A 19,584-nucleotide genomic window follows, 5' to 3' on the forward strand; every position below is an offset into this window, starting at 1 on the left:
CATGATTATAAGTTTAAACGTAGATAAAACTCTGATATGTGCTTCTTTATGAAGCAGAGAAAAAAGAAAGGAAAATTTATGAAACAGAGAAGAAAGGAAAATTCTCTTTGGGCAACAAATAATTGCAATAATGTAGCTTTCTTTAATTATGCATTCCCAATTCAACTTGTCATATATGCTTGCAACTATCTCACAGCTTCTAATGCCCCGCTAGATACCGCTTAGGCTCTTAATAAATAGTTTTAAGTCGGGATTAATTGAATGATCTGCCTTACACCATTATGAGGAGATGTGGAAAATGAAAATACTTAAAAGATACTTTCTGAAACAGTTTACTTTTAAAATCTGAAAATGGGGCATGTTCCCTGTGGTGGTGGGTAGAATCACGGCTGGGATCATTTTCCTCAGTGTGAGCGGGACCTTTTCCAGACAATAAAAATCGCGCAGGTTACAAAGCCTGTCATTTCTTCTCACCTAGTGCCCGAGGTAAACATTGTTCATACTGTTTGCATGTCTTATATCTTGACAGGGATTCAAATACAACGCTTCTGGGCACAGAAGAAAGGTTTCTTTTGTTTGAAATGTGAGCTTTTTTCTACCTCTTACTATAGTATCTCCTGATTCTAAAACCATATTCCTGTTCTTTATTGGACTGCCTTGTTGCCTGGATCCTTAAATATACACCTTATTTTAGTAAATCTATGGGTGGGGGCCTCTGTACCTCCAGTGAACAATAATTATAGTCAAACATTTGTATACAACACTTATTTATAGTTGCTTACGACATTTATGTGCTTTCCAAAACACCTCCAAATATACTTCTTCGTTTTATTATAACAGCTGTCCTGTGGGCTTGGCAAGGCCAGCGTTGTTATCTCACAAGCAGTATATGAAGTCCAGCACTGAAAAACCCAAAGGCTTGTCTAACTTCACCCTGTTTAATATGTTGGCTTGAGCCAGTGAATTCCCAGCCCAGGACTCTTTCCACTACTTTCCAGATAATGACTGGCGGTGGGGGTACTGGCCACAATAAATAGGTTCTGAGCTTAGTGGGGATTTGTATTCTTTCCCAGGGTCACGCGAGATTTGCATTTCTGGGGGAGTTGCTTTTATTTTTCTAAAATGGGACTACTTCATCATCTAAATGACATGTGTAAAGTGCCCATTTGTATCATGAACCTAACTGAATGAGATTTCAGTATGTTAAAGGAATGTGTCCCTGAATGATTCTATGAAGATCTGAATGTCAGAAAAATGAAACAATACAGTGAGTGGATATCCTAGACACTTCGGAAGTCCACAGATGGAACAAGGTCAGTGCGGTGCTGTCCAGTTCTGTGTCTAGTTTCTCTCAAGCCCCTGATCATAGCCCCAGGGAGGTAGTAGGCTTTGTGTTAAGATGAAGATCTTTGTTGAAACTTGCATGGGCTCAAAGTCAGGCCCTAGGCAAGTTCACCTCCCTGAGAGTTTTCTTACCTGAAAAATGCAGAGTTGTTATGGGTCCTAAGAATAATGTAGGTATAAAGTGGCTGGAATATAGTATGTAGGTGCTCGATAGCTACATGTTTGTAATGTATATTACACTAAATACTAATGTATATTACACCAGTATATACTAAATAACAGTGATTATTTTTTTGTCTTCTGGGAAATTAAGATCCCAAGGGAAAGTACATTAAATTAATAATTTTTACTGAGGTATAAAGCTTTAAAAATCACAGTGTTCTGTTTCTCAATGTCACGGAATTACGTTTCGCAATGCTCTTCTCCTCCAATCGTTGAAAGCATCATGCAGTCATTTGATATAACCTCTTTTTGTTTATCTGCATTTTCTTTTGTTACTCTGTTCTGTTGTACCATATGATGCATTGCTAAAAACACTGCTATGGGTATTATACTTTGGGGTTATAAATTGAGGACATAAATAATGCCCACTCTTGTTTATGTGAAAATACTTTTATCGGCCTTGGAGACAAATGATCTTGTTGCATATGAATTATTTTATCCCCTGTTATTTGCTGCCAAATACTTTTCAACAGTTTTCAATGCCCTTGTTTCTGAAACTGATTTTAAAATAAAACAAGGGCTTCCTTGGTGGCACGGTGGTTAAGAATCCACCTGCCAATGCAGGGGACATGGGTTCGAGCCCTGGGCGGGGAGGATCCCACATGCTGCGGAGCAGCTAAGCCCATGTGCCACAACTACTTGAGCCTGTGCTCTAGAGCCCGCGAGCCACAACTACTGAAGCCCGAGAGCCTAGAGCCCATGCTGCACAACAAGAGAAGCCACTGCAATGAGAAGCCACCGTACCGCAACTAGAGAAAGCCCACGTGCAGCAACAAAGACCCAACGCGGCCAATAAATTAATTAATTAATTAAAATAAAATAAGCATGAACTTAGAAACTCTAGACCTCACATGTTTTATTTATGCCTAAAAAGATACTTTAAGATATGCAACAATTTGTATTTCCCTGAGGTTGCAGAAGCTACTAGCTGGGCAGGTCATGTGATTGGAAATGAAACCAGTTAGTTGTGAAGAAATGTATCACCGGCCTTACTGTAGTTACCACCTCAAACCCTGACTATGACGTCTGCTCCCCTCGCACAGAGACGACTCCATCAAGAAATGAGAGGAGGGAGATAATTCAAGTTCTGTCCAGGCTACGTGGCAGGGGTTTTGGTAGGCAGGGAAGGAACAGTGTCCAGAGAATACACTGATTTTTGTTGTCCTGGATCTGGGGGTTTAATCTTCCTCTGCAGCTGAGGAAAGATGTTCTTTGTGCTATCTTTGTGCTTAGAGTGTCTTTAAACTCACTGTTAGTCAATAGAGTATGCTCATGGTGCCTCCCCTTATACAGTCGCCCTGCCCTTAGCATGCACACACCATGATTCCTGAGACCTGTGAATTCCCTATGCTGACATTTCATTTATTCATTGAGTGAATATTTATCAAATGCCTAATATGCACCAGACATATTTAAGAAATTATGCTAAAACAATGAGGCAGAGTGGTGAAAACACCAAAGTACCAGACCTTGTGCATCCCAAAGAGATTTTTTGGCCTTTAAAGCAGTCACTCTGGGGACTTACCTGGCAGTCCAGTGGTTAAGATTCTGTGCTTCCACTGCAGGGGGCACAGGTTTGATCCCTGGTCAGGGGCCAAAATAAATAAATTAAAACAAACCAACAAAAAAGGTCACTTTTGGAAGCTTTACAGTTTTATTAATGATTTTCCCATCTCTCTTTTGGAACTTCATTTCTGAGCCAGTACATGTATGTTTGTGTATATACTATGTATATTTAGTAACTGCAGTTATATATATATATAAATATATATATATAATTTCTGTTATGTGTATAGCTATGTGATTTCTGTTCTATATAAAATATGTAATTTCTGTTATATGTATGTATATGTTTCATTTTATAGAATTAATTTCTTTACTAGTACTGTTTTAGAAATAACTGAAACTCTGGAACAAAACAAATGAGTCTGAATACATGATCTTTCAGGAAGTTATTTAACCCTTCCAAGGCTCAGTTTTTTCACCTGTACGACTGGTTGAACAATGGAAAAATCATATGGTTGTGAAGATTTATTTATCATTATTAAAATAATCCAAAATGGTATGTGATGTTAACAAAGATCTCTCTGGATGTTTAAAAAGATCGAGTCAATGATATTGCTTTTTAATCATAAATACCTTCTATATTGCATAGCCCTTTTATGCATTTACATAGAAGTATGCAGTGATGAGCACAAGTCTGTCAAAGTGTTCAGCATTTTTGGTTTTTATTTCTGCCTTCCGATTTTTCTATTTCAAAATACCATGCACTTCCAAAGAGAATCACCAAAGGCCCAGGAGTCTTTTAAGTAAGTACGTAGTCTTTGCCTTACCGACGTGTGCCTCTCGTTATAAGGTAGAATCCCTGGTATGCATGTTCTATTCCTGGACCATGTTTTGAAGATCACCAGAATACAGAGGCCCCTCTCCCCCAGGGCATGCATTCATGGGACACGCTATCCCTGGGCTCTGGAGTAAGAACGTTAGCTGCCTTAGCTCCAAGTTTCAGTGCCAAGGCCAAGCAATATCCAGGAGCCCACTAGGTACCACTCTCTGGTCTAGGGCATGACAGTAGAGAGGGATGGCAAAGAAAAATAATGAGAAAATAGCCCAAGATTTTAAATAAATATTTTATTGGAAAGATAAGTCTGGTCAAACTTTAGACATGATTTTAAAATCTCTCATAATTCTGTCATCTTAATAGAACTTTTTTTTTAATACTTTATTTACAATGTTGTGTTTCAGAAGTACAGCAAAGTGGTTCAGCTATACATATATATGTATATAATGTATATATATTATATTAATACAATATATAATATATACTTTTTCAGATTCTTTTCCCTTATAGGTTATTACAAAATATTAAGTATAGTTCCCTGAGCTGTACAGTAGATCCTTGCTGGTTATCTATTTTATATATAGTAGTGTGTATATGTTAATCCCAACCTCCAAATTTATCTCTCCCCCCTACTTTGATAACCGTAAGTTTGTTTTCTATGTCTGTGGATCTGTTTCTGTTTTGTATGTATGTTCATTTATACCTTTTTTTTTACATTCCACATATAAATGATATCATATGATATTTGTCTTCGTCTGACTTCACTTGGTATGATAATCTCTAGGTCCATCCATATTGGCATTGTTTCATTCCTTTTTATGGCTGAGTAGGATTCCATTGTACATATGTACCACATCTTTTTCCATTCATCTGCTGATGGACATTTAGGTTGCTCCCATGTTTTGGCTATTGTGAATAGTGCTGCAGTGAACACTGGGTTGAATGAATGATCATCAATAGTTATTAGAACTTTCTTCATTTGCATATTATCTTTCTCTTGTATGCATTTTAGAGTTGCAGTAATAGTGCACATATTTGTGCTGCACTATTTTCATGTAAAGTATAGCTTATCAATATTTTCCTTATTTCTCTGTCGTAATTATCATTTTAAACTCTAGCGTGATATTTTCATGTTGTGTTACACCATAAGCTGTTAAACTATTGATACCGAGACCCTTTAATTTTAGCAAGTAGAATCAAGCAGGAGATGAAGTGATTTGATGTTTGCCTCCTCTTCCTGTCTCAAAGCAACTCTTGATAAGTGACAACAAATAAAACAACAAAAGACAACAAGAAAAACAATAGTCCTGGATAACTGAGCAACTGAATATTCAAAACATTGAAGGGCAGAAACACATTTATTTGTCTTATTTATTACGGTATATTTGGCATATAACCCTCTGTAAGTTTAAGGTGTCCAATGAGATGCTTTGATATATCGCAAAATGATTACCACAAGATTAGTTAACACAGCTATCATCTCACATGTTTTTTTTTACATTGAGGTATAATTGACATCTAACATTATGTTAGTTTCAGGTGTGCAACATAGTAATGACTCGATGTTTGCATATATTGTGAAATGATTACCACAATAAGTAGTTAAAATTCATCACCACATATAGTTACAGATTTTTTGTTTTTCTTGTGATGGGAACTTTTTTTTTTTTTTTTAGGGGCAATTTCTAATATATGTTTTATTTTATTTTTTTTAAATTTTATTTATTTATTTATTATTTTTTGGGGGGTACACCAAGTTCAGTCATCATGATGGGAACTTTTAAGATCTACTCTCTTCAGGCCTCCAGTTACACACACTGGCAGAACAGTTTTCTGTTAGGAGCCTGAGAAAGGAGGCCTTTGCAGGTCCTAGGGGGATCTTGGGATCCTGGGTACCCAGAGGAGGTCAGGAAGGAGGACAGGGTGGCATGGGCTCCTGCGGGGGCCAGAGCAGGGCTTCCTAAAGCACAAGGCCCAGGGCAGGGTGGACTGGACTTGCTTATGTCCTGTGGATATCTGACATTTAAAAATATTGAAAGACCTTACAGTAAAATTTAAGTCGAGGCTTAAAAGAAAATATGAACAGAAGTACAACGTCCGTGTTTATTAACCTAACACCTTTTTCCTTCTTAAAAAAAAAAAAACCCATGAAATACCAAATAAGAAAGCCTTTGAGTCAATCATTCCTTGAGACCCCAGAGTGTTGTATCTGAAGCCATTTCCTTTCTTTCCCCCACAGTGAAGTCATCTTCATTGTATTTGTCATCTGTCCCCTCTTAGGCCAGAAATGAAGGGCACGTATCAGGAGTGCTTCTCAGCATCTCTGTCTCTAGAGTGACAGTTCCCTGTCCCCAGTGACCCTATCTGCAACGGCTCATCGCACACTGACCTTGGCTAGTCTCAGATCCATTTGGCAGAACCTGTGCACATTCTTGTAGACAGAAACCAGAGGCACAGATGGAGGAGTTGGCCATGGAACACACTTATTATCGCTGAGAATGTTCCTCCTCTTTCCAACTTGGTACCCTAAGCATGGGGGTGGATTGAGCCGAGCAGAAGAGCCTAGTGACTCACAAGCTTCCAGGGAAGAAATCCACATATGGCAACCACTAAGGTCACAGTTTCCTCCCGTTGCTTGTGCACTGCATTCTTGACATAGGTGTAGGGATGCTGTGTTGCTAAGCACCAAACAAGGAGTGGGTTGCACATTTCTGGATTCTGCTTGACACATGCCCAAGTGGCACCAGACAGGCACACAGTTCTGTAGTTATGTGACATATGGTGAGGACAGGCATGACAGAGCGATCAGTGCGTTTGCATCAGTGGAAACTTTCCACTGCTCACTGGTCAGGTGATCGATGAAACAGCACATCCTATTATTATTTGTATATTATCTATAAATGTACATCCTATTATTGTTCATGGTGGGTAATCACCCACTCTGAAGCTTAGGAGGTGTGGCCCAGCTGAGACTGTGGCTGGTGTCTAAGAGCAGAAACGAACAAGTCTGGATGGGCACCGTGGTTGGCCAAGCCAGGCTCAGCTTTAGTAGCAAAGTGTGACTCTGGGGTGTGGAAGTCGGAGCTGCTGAGATTAGCCTCAGACAAGTCACATGGATGTCTCATCTGTTTTCCAGAGTTGCTTCTTTACCTGGCACGGTGTCTGCATCTTATGACAACTACCATTTAGTTCATTTGCCCCTTTCCTCTCCCGAAAATAGATGTGTGTGGTCAGATGCAAAGTCAGAGCTCTGAAATGCACTTCACCAACTGCCCCAGGGATGAATTTAGCAGCTTAAAGCTAGAAACACTGCTTATCTCCCAGCTGCTGGGGGCTGAGAAGCTAGAGGCAGATGAACTGGGTCCTCGGGCCCGAGTGTCTCTCTCACAAGGCTGCAGTCATGGTCAGCCTGGGCTGGGGTCATCTCAAGACTCTCCTGGGGAGTGATCTGCTCCCATGCTCACTCAGGTGGCTGAGGCAAGATTCTGCTCTTTATGAGGTGTTGGACTGACAGCCTCAGTTCCAGGAGCCTCCCTCAGTTCCCTGCCACATGGAACTTGCGTAGGGCATCCCCCAACAGGGCAGCTGGCTTCCCTCTGAGAAAACAAGGGAAAGAAAAAGGTGGTAGGACAGAAGCAGCCAGGGTCTTTTTGTAATCTAATGGCAGAAGTGACATCCCGCTGCTTTTGCCACAATAGTGGTTAGAAGTGAGTCACTAGGTCCTGTCTATACTCAAGGAGAGGGGATTACACCAGGACATACCTACCAGGAGGAGGGGGTCACTGGGAGCCATCTTAGAAGCTACCCACCACGACAGCTATGCTTTTTGACCATAATGGATTTGAATAGTCTTTCAAGTAGAAGGGCTTTGAAAGTTACTAAATTCACCACATCCCTGTCAGAAGCCTAATGCATGCTGCCCTACCAGAGAAGATTAAGACAGTGATGACACTGGTATAAGCCACTCTTAGCAAACAACCTTGTTATACTACAGTAGAACTCTGTTTCAGCGTTCCACTCTTTTTTAACCTAGAGTTCAGCCTATAGGAGTCTAAGAAATGCTCTGATTCCACCAGAATCATCAAATGACACAGTTAAATTTTTTTTTCATTCTTACCTGGCCCAACTCCATTTCAGGTGTGGAAACAGGCTGAGAGGAGAAATAACCTACTCATGGATGCACGCTCAGGACTGGTGTCAGGTCTACGCTAGGTTTTGGTGAATTCAGTGTTGGGTTTAGGGCAGGGCCAGTTGCACTGATGCCTCTGAGAGGCCTGAAGCATGGATGGGGATTAAGAAACCTAGGGTGGAAAATAAAGTGAGGAAAGAAAAAAAGTGAAAGAGGAAAGAGGAGAGGGAGAATTCGGAGAAAGAGACACAGGACAGCAAAAGATGGGGGAAGGAAAAAGGCTAAAAGCTTATTCACAGCAAGTACCACTGGGGGGCTCCATGACATGCCCATGCAGCTGCTCTAACACACTAACGTTCTGATGCATCCACTGAAACAAACTTTCAGCATAACTTTCAGTGAAAGGCAGCAGAGTGCAGTGATTTCAACTGTGGACTCTGGAGCTAGAATGCCCAGACTCCAATCCCAGCTCTGCCACTAGCTGTGTGACCTCTGCAAGCTACTTAACCTCTCTCTCCTCATTTTCCAAAATGGGGATGGTAATAGTACACGCTGCATGGGATGGCCGTGGAATCGGTTAATAAATGTAAAGTGCTTACAGTAGTGCAGGGCACAAGGCAAATTCTGTTATCAGCAGGTGCTGGGACAGACAGTCCTATGTTATTCTCAGCCCTCACCTGGGTTTGAGGATGGAGCGAGCCTGGGATACAGGACAGGGTGAGGCTTAGGGATGGAATAAAGGGTGGCAGTTAAGGTAAGTAGGTGTGTTGTGCGTTATCACTGCGAATATGCAGCCAAACCAGAATGCATCATGGGTCGCCAAGCAAATCAGATGGAGAGTCCTTTTGCCCACTCAGGCATTCTTCTACTCCTTTTCCACATCATTCCTCTTTGCCCTCTTGCTCCCTTCATTTCAGCGTCTCATGTAACAGCTGTTTGGTTCTCTCTGCAGAGCTGCAATGCAATTGAATAAATTGGAGATTAAAACTATATAATCATTTTAGATTATTACAAGTAATATGCACTATCAAAATTACTTAATTTTAGTTTGTGGTGCTGTCACTGTGGTTCCCGTTTTCTCCAGAACGTATTTCCTCTTCTTTTTTCTTTTTATTCAAGTATGTATTCAGTTGATAGACATCTGATCACACAGTTGCTCTTTAAACTAGAATTTTCTGAGTACCTGTTATGTGCTCGACACTGTGCAATGCTTTAAACTGACCCTAACAAGAACCCTGAGTATTAAGTGTTGCTATTCCACTTGCAGAGATAAGGAAAGCTATACCTGGAGAAGTTGTCACTTGTCCAAGATTCCTTCGCATCTGCATTCATTGAGTGCTTCCACCACCACCCCCACCCCCATCCCATTACTGGGCAGAAGGCCATGCAGGACAACCCAGGACTCTCAGCAGCTACTGAGGTGAGGAGGGAATGGAAGGGGCTGAAGCCCTTTACACAGGTGGGAATGGTGAGGCGGTGAGAACTGAGTTATCAGGATTGTCTGTGGCTCCATTTGTTTTGGTGGGAAATGAGGTCACACAAAAATAAGATAGATGATCCTCATTAAGGAGTTCAATTTTGCGGAGTCAGGCATGCAAACAGATCATTCAAATGTGACAAGGTCTGTTACAGTGAAACACAGAAACAAGGGAAAGACTTCACAGAGGAGGTAACACCTGAGCAAGGCTCCGAGGGATGAACAAGAGTTTGCCAGATGAAGAAAAGATGGAGGATTATTCTAGATGAGTGAAATCTCACATGTGGAGACTTAGAGTTATGCAAATTCTTTTCGCTGGAGAATGGAGAGGTAAGTTAGGGGCAGATTGTGAGGGAGTGTACCAGAAGATCTGGAGTTCATTTTATAGGCAGCAGAGAACCAAACCAGACTTTTAAGTAAGGGTATCATGGAATCACATTCTTTTTTTTTTTTTTAAAGAAAAATAATTCAGAGGGGGATTTGGACAATTAACTGAGAGGTGAGAAGTACCCAGGAGGTGGAGTAAGGACCAGGGTCAGAAGAATAGTGGAACTGAGGAAACAACTTGTGCAAAGACCCAGTAGCCAGAGATGACAATACTGTTTGAGGCACTGCTTTCGGGAACAGGAGGTCGTGCGGCTGGAGCACATCTGGTGGTGGGAGGAGAGGAGGATGGCGTCTACAGGAGAAAGAGAAGGCTGTTCATTAGCATGCATGGTGCTGTGGGTAGAAGTGGCAAGTTCAGATTGAAGGCAGAGCAGAAGAGTCGTCGGGGCCTTGAAGGATGACCCTGTGCCTTTTTTATTCCTGAATTCCACCCTAACACAGGGCCTGGAGCCTGGGGTTGAGGGGTGGGGCTGCGGGGCTCCACAAAGGTCTTCTTGAATTAAACTAGAGAAAGAACGGAGTAAATGGTCAAATGGTCAAGTCAGGTGATCCCTGGTGGCTGGGAAGAAGCTCTGGGAAGTCAGGCTGCAGACCGGAGTAGATTGCTGAGGCTCTTGAGTGTCAGGCTAAGGATCTTGGGCATAAGCTAGGATACAGGGCAGGCTGGGCTCGGAGCCTAACCTTACAGCCCCAGTGTGTTGCTAAAATACTACACACTTAGAAAATCTTAACTCTCTTTTTACATTGCAAATAATTCTACATAATGCTCCCAAATCTGAAAATAAGCAAATCTGAACTAATCCTGTTCTCTGGAACCAGAAGATCTAACTCCCACCGCGAATAGACTGCTGAAGCTTCCCTTTCTGGGGGGCTGTTTGGAAAGAAGAGTTGCAAAAAAAATTAAAAGCAAAACAAAAAGACGTCAATTTCAACCATCCCAACTGGTGAGTTTCGAAGAAATTAAATGCTTTAAAAGAAGGTGTAGCGGAGGGAGACCACGGACCTCGGACAGAAACCTAAACCCATTAGAGTGGCATTTCAAAACCACCCATCTTCTGGAACATCTTTTGTAGACAAATTCGAGATCCCAGCCACCCTCGTTCCCGGAACGCTCCGGCCCTCCGTTTCCCCGCCTCCCCGGGCCCCAAACCCCGACAGCCAGCACCTCACGAGCTGGCTGGTGACGTGGGTTGGTGGTGGCGCGGCCGCTCAGGTGAGGGGCCACCCCGTCGCCGGAGGCGCTGGCGGTCAGGGCCCATTTGCCGCCGCAGCTGCAGGGGCGGGAGGGGTGGGCGGGGAGGGGAAGGGGCGGGGGAGGCCGGAGGGAGGGGGGAGCGCGAGGTGGGGGCGGATCGCGCCGCGGGCCAGGCTGGCGGAGGGAGAGCGGCGCACGGGGAGGGGTTGGGGAGGGCGCAGCGGCGGGGGCGCGCGCGGGCGCGGGGCCAGCCCTGCTTCGCCTGGGTCGCCGGCTGACGCGCGCCGCAGTCGGAACCTGAGCTGCGCGGGCGCAGGGGACGGCGCGGGGCTGCCGGGGGCTACAGCTTCTTCGGGGACGGACGACACCGGCGCTCCGGGTCGCGGGCAGCCGCGCGAGGGCCGAGCGGTGGGTGCGGCGTAAGAACGTGAGTAGCTCGGTGCACGGCTGGCGGTGACACTCGGTCCAGCTCGAGGGCGACGGCTGGAGCGGAGGAGGGCGCGGGCGGCCTCCGTGTTGTCACCAGGACACCGGAACACCCGGGCTTCGCAGCGCCCCGCCAGCTCTCCCTGCGGCAGGGCCAGCCTGGTCGCCAGTTCCCCTCTTCCCCTCTGGCGTGGGGCGGGAGGAGGGGACCGGAGCAGGATGCGGGCAACGCTGAGACACAGCGGCGCCGGCGGTCCCCCATCACCTCCCCAGCCTGTGGCTAACTTGTGTATCCTCGCCCGCCCCCCCCCCCCCCCCCCCCCGCTTTCCGGGATGTCCTGCTTGGAGGTAGCTTTGGGGGCAGTTGGGCCTGGAGAGGCTGCTGGGGCCCGGCACTGCGGCTTCCCGGACTGGGAGGCGGAGGCCACCGGCTGTCAAGCCGCAGGGCCGGCGGGGCTAGGAGCGCAGGTGCCGGGCCGGCGCGCTCGGGCGTGTGCGCGTTCCGGTCCCCGCTGACACATCTGGGCGTGGGCTTTGTTCGGAAGCGCTCACACCTGCGCGGATCGCCGGAGTTCAGGGGCGGGCCGACCTCCACTCTCGCAGGCCTGGAGAGAACTCGGGGAACGGGGGGCGGGGGACGCGAGAGACACCTAAAGCAATAGGATGGGGGGCTTTCCGGGGGCTTTGTCGGCCCTACAGGTGCGGGTCCTCGGGGCCCCGGCGCCCCGCCCGGCCTCCAGGGGCTGGGACTTGTTGGGGCTGGGCACGCCGGGGCTTGGGGCTGACGCAGAAGAGCCCCTTCCCTGCCCAGGCCCCCAGCGGTGGGATTTGGCAGCAGCTTCGCCCGGGGATGTTGTGTGGGGCCGGCCGTCTCTGCCGGCTCTGGAGCATCCATCTCCCGGCGAGCGCCATCTGCGCCGCGCGCCGCCCCCGGCCCGGTGCACGCCGTGCGGGTGGGCGCCGCAGCGCGCTGGTCCCCGGCAGCCGGCCAGCCCAGTCATTCCCCGCCCGCATCTGCCGGTGCGCAGAGGGGGAACCGGGGTGCTGTGGTCCTGGGAGCCAGGGAGCGCTCATTTTTCCCAGAGCCGTGTACTGTGGGCAGCAAGTGCCGCCAGAGGGTTTTCTGGGTCCGGAGGGGCTTGGTGAGCACGCCGCTCCCCTCCCCTCCGGGTCGCCTTCCCTTCCGCCAGGCTCCCGGCCGGCAGCAGCACCTTCTGTCCCCCGCACGCTGGCGGGCAGTCCCTGCGCAGCTCCCGGCGAGGAGAGAGGGCGCCGAGCGGCGGCGTGTCTTTCCCACCCCGCCTCTCTCCTGTCGTTTTCGCATCAGCAGTTCCAGCCGGAGGCTACATCCGGCGCGCAGCAGTCCCTTCTAAGAGCAAAGCGTTCTTTTCCTTCCTGGTCCCGCATGGTTAAGGCGCAGAAGTGCGGGTATGAGGGGCAGGGCCTTTCCTTGCCCGAGGCTCTAGCAAGCAGAGACAGAGGAGAGTGTAATGGGGAAGGAGGCAGTCCTTCCGCACCAGGAGTTCCCCTGGAGCTATCCAGGAAGGAACAAGGTAGCGGCTGAATACAAACGTACACAAGGAGGCTGGGCTGCTTTGGTTGGCAATGCTTTATGCTAACCATGCCCCGTTATGAAAATATAGTAATAATAGCTCACGAGTAAATGAGACCTTCCAGAAGTACTGAAGTGGATTTAGGCAGTTAGATACTTTCTGCTTTAATGGTAATGATAGTCAACATTTTCTGAGCGCACCAGAGGTGCCGGGCGCTATGTATGTTACCTGTATCTATCATCTCAGTTTACGCAGCAACCCCATGTTAAAAATTAGGAGGCTTAGACTTAGGTTGAGTAACTTTCGCAAGGCCACGTAGCTAGGAAGCGAGGAAGCAAGGATTAGCTTTTTGCCCATCCAAGATTGAAAATGTAGCCTTTTGGAGGCTTATCATTAGTTTAGAGGAAGCCTAAAACCACCCAGTGTTCAAAATCAGGGGACATATTATAAGCCCATTTAATTCTGGCCCCTGCAGACCTCACAGTAGCAGGCAATATTGTAATCAGAGAATTGTATTGTGGAATAGCCTTTTCATTGCCCTGTATTGCCCTTCAGTTCCTTGACGTGTTCTTTTATTCCTGTTAGCTTTTAAGTACTTGGCTGGTAACCCACAATCCAGCCAGTTACTGTCACTGGACTGTTCTTAGTGACTGGAGCCCCCTGCGATTCCAGAGAGGATGAGAGGTTCCTGGCACATCACAATTTTTGAGAAAACTTCTTCTTCTTCTTTTTTTTTTTTAAGAAAAGGCAAACGTTTCCATTTGGCAGACATTTCTATTCCAGGTTCCCAGCCCTGAATCTTTTTTGTAGATTCTTTTGAGTGCAGCAGCTTTACTTCTCAAATTGGGTGTTGAATTTGAATAAGATTCTAGTATAATGTCTTAGGAAAGCATTAGCTAACCTAAGTATATGACTGGGGCACATTTATAAAGATGCTCCTTGTTAACTAAAAGAAACAAGAATCTGAACGAAAGTGAAATCAGCTCTTCCTGGAATAGCTTTTAGAATGATTGGAATTGACTGACCACTTGGAAAAATGAATTCATTTTGCTTTCTTGATCCTACTGACTCATGGTCTTCTTTCAGCTTGCTTTCTACTTTATTACAGGAAAGTTGCTAAACATTTCACATAATCCAGGAATTTTAGAGCTGTAAGAAAACACTGTTCCTGAACCTTTGTGTTTCAAAATGAATACAGTGGGGCTCAGAGAGGTCACCCAGCTGTCTAATGCAGGGTGGTGATGAGGTCTTTGGACTGTAGGCCAGTACCCTGACAGCACATCATTTTTGTTATTGCAGCAGAGACAGTAAATGAAAAGGAAGTCATCTTTGGAAACGGTACTTCCGGTGAGGCTGATGTGACAGTGCATTCCTTGTGAGTGCTTCAGAAGGGTGAGAGGGTGCTGAGAATGTGTACACTTGGGCTGTAGAAAATTTCCTTAAGAATCATTTCAAATAATTCTTTCATGTAGGATAATTTTCCTTGTGTAATTGGTTGAATATAATTATAATCTGCAGATATTACGTAGTGTATGTACAAAGGAGCTATTTAGTGGAACCCTTCAGGAGGCTTTTCTGGTATAGAGATACTTCCATTCATTCATTCATAAATATTTACTGAATGCAGGGCCTCCTGTTCTAAGCACTGGGGATGCAGCGGTGAGCAAAGCAGAGTTCCTGCCCTCGGGAAGATTAATTCCAGTTTTATCATCTATGGCTACAGACCTACACACACAGATTCTTTTTCCACATATCAGAAATGTACAGTTTGATGAACTTGCACAGACTGAACACATGATGTAACTGTGCTCAAATCCAAGACCAGAACATTATGAACACCCAAGAAAGCCCTCTTGTGGCTCCTACCAGTCATTACTCTCCCCTAAGGTAACTGCTGAGACACCAAGCTTTTTTCCTGGTATTCTCACCGTGAAATCAGAAGGTCTTTGTCTTAGTCCGCTTGGGCTGCTGTAGCAAAATACCACACTCTGGGTAGCTCAGAGAACAGACATCTATGTTCTTACCGTTCTGCAGCCTGGAAGTCCGAGATCAGGGTGTCAGCCTGGGTTCTGTTGAGAGGTCTCTCCCTGGCTAGCGAGTGGCCGTCTTCTCGCTGTGTGCTCCTATACCCTTTCCTCAGCCTCTTCCTCTTCTTAGAAGGCCACTGATCCTACTGGATTAAGACCCTGCCCTTATGATCTCATTTAACCTTATCATTACCTCCTAAAAGCCCTATCTCCAAATACAGTCACATAGAGGGGGGACAGAGTTCAGTCTGCAGCAGTCCAGATTTGCTGCCTCTACCAGCAGCCTTTGGAGTCTCTTCCCCATTTGCAAAGAACATTTCCCATCTGAGAAGCGTGGTAGGGATAAAAATGTAACTAGAATATAGAGCTCCTAAAGTATTCTTCTGCAGGAAGTTTTGTCTGTTTGCACCCAAAGACTGCTCTAGGTCAACCTTCACATGCTGAGATGGTTGCTGAAAGGAAGTGATTTGCAAATGACTGAACATTACTAAATACAGTTAGTTGTATTTTCCCTTTTAGGTTTCATGCTTCCCCACCTGAAGGAACCCACAACTTTTCTGCCAGGTGAGGACCCAGGAAATTGCTGGGCGCTCTAGCCTCCAGGGATGCTAGGGGCAAGAATCCAGTGGCTTATTTTATTTAACCCTTTGTCTGCCCAGGCAAATGAAAAGCCCCTTTAGTTTGAAAGAGTTTTTATTGGCATCAGAGGCTGAAGTTTCTAAGAACAAGAAAATGTGCCAAAAGGAACTGATGAATGTTTATTTTCCCTCTTAAAATATGAAGGAGGGCTACATGAGGAAAATATGGGAATGGCTCTGCCTCTAGTTTTAGCCAACTCGAACATTTTCAATATCAAGGTGTCTCTAAATGGGGGAGTAAATGCAATATATTTGTAGAAAATGTGATTTCTGCTGTTGCTTTTTTGTTGTGATGAAATATATATAACATAAAACTTACTGTTTTAACCGTTTTTAGCTGTAGAGTTTAGTGGCATCAAGTACTTTATATCGTTATGCCACCATCACCCCGTCCATCTCCAGAACTTTTCTCATCTTCCCAAACTGAGACTCTGTGCCCCTTAAAACAGGAACTCCCATTCCCCCCTCCTGCCAACCCCTGCTGAGTACTGTTCTACTTTCTGTCTCTATGAGTTTGACTACCCTAAGTGCCTCATATGAATGGAATCATACAGTATCTGTCCTTGTGTCAGGACTTAGCTTAAGTCACTTAGCATAAGGTCTTCAAGGCTCGTCCATGTGTCAGAATGTCTTTCCTTTTTAAAGCTGAATAATATTCCATTGTATGGACACACCATGTTTTTATAATTCATTCACCTGTCAGTGAACAGTTGGGCTGTTTCCACTTTTTGGCTACTGTGAGTAATACTGTTGTGAATGTGGGTATACAGATATCTTTTCGAGTCACTGCTTTCAGTTCTTTTGGGTATATACCCAGAGGTAGGATTGCTGGATCCTGTGGTAGTTCTACTTTAATTTTTAAAGAACCACTGTTTTCCACGGCAGCTGCACCATTTTACATTCCCAGCAACAGTGCACAAGGGTTCATTCAGTATTTCCACATCTTCGCTGACACCTTTTTTCTCTTTTCTTGGTAATAGCCATCCTCATGGGTGTAAAGAAGTATAGCTGTTACTTTTTAAAGATATAAATTAGTATACTGTGTATTATGAATAAGCCATTCACAATGTTTTCTAACTTACTGGTTTAATTTTTATTAATAAGGAAATGTGTGGTTTCTAACAAGTGTTAATTGACCCCATACTTTGTGCAAAGTGAGAAATGGACGCTGGAGCACGTGTGTCTTAGTCTGGGAGAAGCCAGCCTTGGTGACACACATCGATGTGATTTTTTAAAAAAATGTCAAGTTAGAGTATGTATCTCTGTAGTTCTCTTGTGCTAAGTGATTTTGCTCTGGGGTTAGATTTCATATTAGTGTGTTTTTATTTTACTGAAAAATTTGACATTATTATTTTAACCCTGACCGAGAGCGCTTTTGCCTAGTATCTGGAAGCAAACAGGAATATGGTACACTGACTGTTCAGGGATGTGCCCAAGGTTGTCAGTTACACGTCTGCATCGGGCATTTCTCCCCACCCCTTCAAAGATGACAGCGTAAACTCTTACCACCCAGTTATAATTGCTTAGCTGAGCTAATAAGAAAGATGTGGTGTCAACTTCATTGACCTACTTTACTGGCCTACAAGCTTGGAATTTCAGATGAGAAAAAGGTAATTTTTAAAAGTCTCATGCAGGGTTTCCCTCAAGTGACTGAAAAACTAGTGAATGTAAGAAATGCCAGGGATAAAGGGCACAAATCTACAAATGGTCATCTGCTGCACAGGCTGTCCAATGGCTTATTTAGTTTAAAAACAGGAATGACAAATCTTGTCTTAGGTGTTCCCTGATTTTCTTCCATACTGTCCCATGCTAAGGCATTGTTTAATTCACATGAGAATGAAAAATGACAGTTACTGTCAGATGAAAATGATACTTTCAAAATAAAAATTTTTTTTTTTTAATTTTTTTGGCTGCACTGCGCGGCACGCGGGATCCTAGTTCCCCGACCAGAGATCAAGCCCACGCCCTCCTGCAGTGGAAGTGCGGAGTCTCAACCACTGGACCACCAGGGAAATCCAAAAAAATTCTTCTTATTAAATGATGATAGGAAAGTCTGGAAAGAATATTTTTGAATATGCATGCATATTCATATGCATATTTCAGTTTTCTGATGTGCGTGGTATATTGGTTCAAAACCCTCTGTAACCAGGAAAATATATTCCTGAGGCCATCTGAGGGAATCCTGTAGGAGGTCTTCTACTGTGTAATATGCAATGAATTTGATTTATCTTTCTCAAGTGGGCTGAGAGCATTCAAAAAATGCAGTGGATGCATTCAGCACGAGTGATCTTTTCTCCAAATTTCAACTTTAAAGCTAATTTCATGCCACTTTCCGATGCCCTTGGCATTTGAATGCTGTGATTTACAGCGTACACTTTGGAGGAACATTATAAACTCCTGTTAAACACCCTTAACAGATTCTCTCTCAAGGGAAAGGGAAGGGAAATGTACTAATCTTCCATTCATTATGCCTTAAGGTAGAAATGGACTGTTGAAAGAGTTTCGTCCTGGAGTTTTTTGGTCTTTGAGGAAGGATGGCTGGAGCTGGTACGCTGCTGCCTTCCAAAGCCTTGTGCGGCTTTTCAGTCCCTCACCTCAATAGGGAGCTGAAAGGACAAAAGTGAACAAAGGAGGTCTGTTTTGCCTGCCCCACTTGCTGGGCTGTTGTCTTGGCCCTTTTCAGCGAAGGCGGGGCGGGGGGAGCTGGGTCAAAGTTGAAGAACACTGAAAAGGAATTCAAGCTTCATGTCGAAGTTTGAATTATAGCTTCAGTTTGAGTGCCGAGTAGATTGGTTTGAATGGAAATTTTTGAATCCAGGGAAAACTTAAGTGACAGATGGTGTTGGAAGTGCGTCCAGAGAGCTGGATGGCGTACCCGCGATGTTGAGTGCCTAAGCGAGGCACTCGGTAAACATCTAGTTAACTGACAAAAGTTTTCAAACTGTAGGAAATGCAGTTTGGTGCTGTGCGTCCCATTAAGACGCTGGACTGTGTGAATTAGGGGAGGCCCCTGCATCTGGCATACACTCAGATGCGCTGGGCCCCCCCTAATTGCATTGCAAATACTCTTCTGACTGTGCTGCTGCTTCCCCCCTCTTGTCTCTAGTGAAATAAACACAGACAGGCCCAATCAGCGTCCCTTGTAAAATCTCATTACAGTGTTTTGGTATCAATTGTTTTGGTATATGACAAGATCAATCTGTGCTAAGTATTGACTAATCAGTGCTTTTTCCTATATGAATGTATTTATGCAGAATGATTTTTTGCTTCTCATGGGAGTCCATCACTGTTACATTTGCTATTGAAGTTTCTAACACGGCACACGGTTTCCCCATTCAGTTTGGCTGGGGGCGTCTGATTTAAAATATTTCCGAAGGAGAAGTTGGCTGTGTGTATAACTAGGGTAATGAAATAGCCGCTGGGAGATCAAGGTTATTGATATACAATAATTTGGGGTAATTTGTGTTTTTAAAAATTTTTATTTTATACCGGATTATAGCTGATTCACAATGTTGTGTTACTTTCGGGTGTACAACAGAGGGATTCAGTTATACATATACATGTATCTATTCTTTTTCAAATTGTTTTCCCATTTAGGTTATTACAGAGTTTTGAGCAGAATTCCCTGAGCTGTACAGTAGGTCCTTGTTGGTTATCTGTTTTAAATACAGCAATGTGTACATGTCAATCCCAAACTCTGATTTGGGGTAATTTGAAACACTTCCTGGTGCTCCATAAAACTACAATTAGAAAAATTTTGCTTTGATATCTTTGACCATTTAAATGACTTGATGACATAGTCTTTTGTTCTGATGGTTAGTGGCATATAGTAAAAAGCCTTTTCT

At 44.6% G+C, this 19,584-nt stretch overlaps 1 protein-coding gene across 3 annotated transcripts in view; it reads left to right on the plus strand.

Moving 5' to 3' along the window:
• Positions 1 to 11,367: 11,367 nt before the first annotated feature.
• The window catches only part of NRCAM (neuronal cell adhesion molecule), a 311,821-nt gene continuing 303,604 nt past the window's right edge, over positions 11,368 to 19,584 (plus strand). For all 3 annotated transcript variants that reach the window (XM_057730323.1, XM_057730324.1, XM_057730325.1), the window contains exon 1: positions 11,368 to 11,522. The gene's annotated coding sequence lies outside the window, so the exon portion shown is untranslated. The remainder of the gene's footprint in view (positions 11,523 to 19,584) is intronic.

Source organism: Hippopotamus amphibius, chromosome 4, assembly GCF_030028045.1.
Source record: "Hippopotamus amphibius kiboko isolate mHipAmp2 chromosome 4, mHipAmp2.hap2, whole genome shotgun sequence".
NCBI classification, from domain to species: domain Eukaryota; kingdom Metazoa; phylum Chordata; class Mammalia; order Artiodactyla; family Hippopotamidae; genus Hippopotamus; species Hippopotamus amphibius.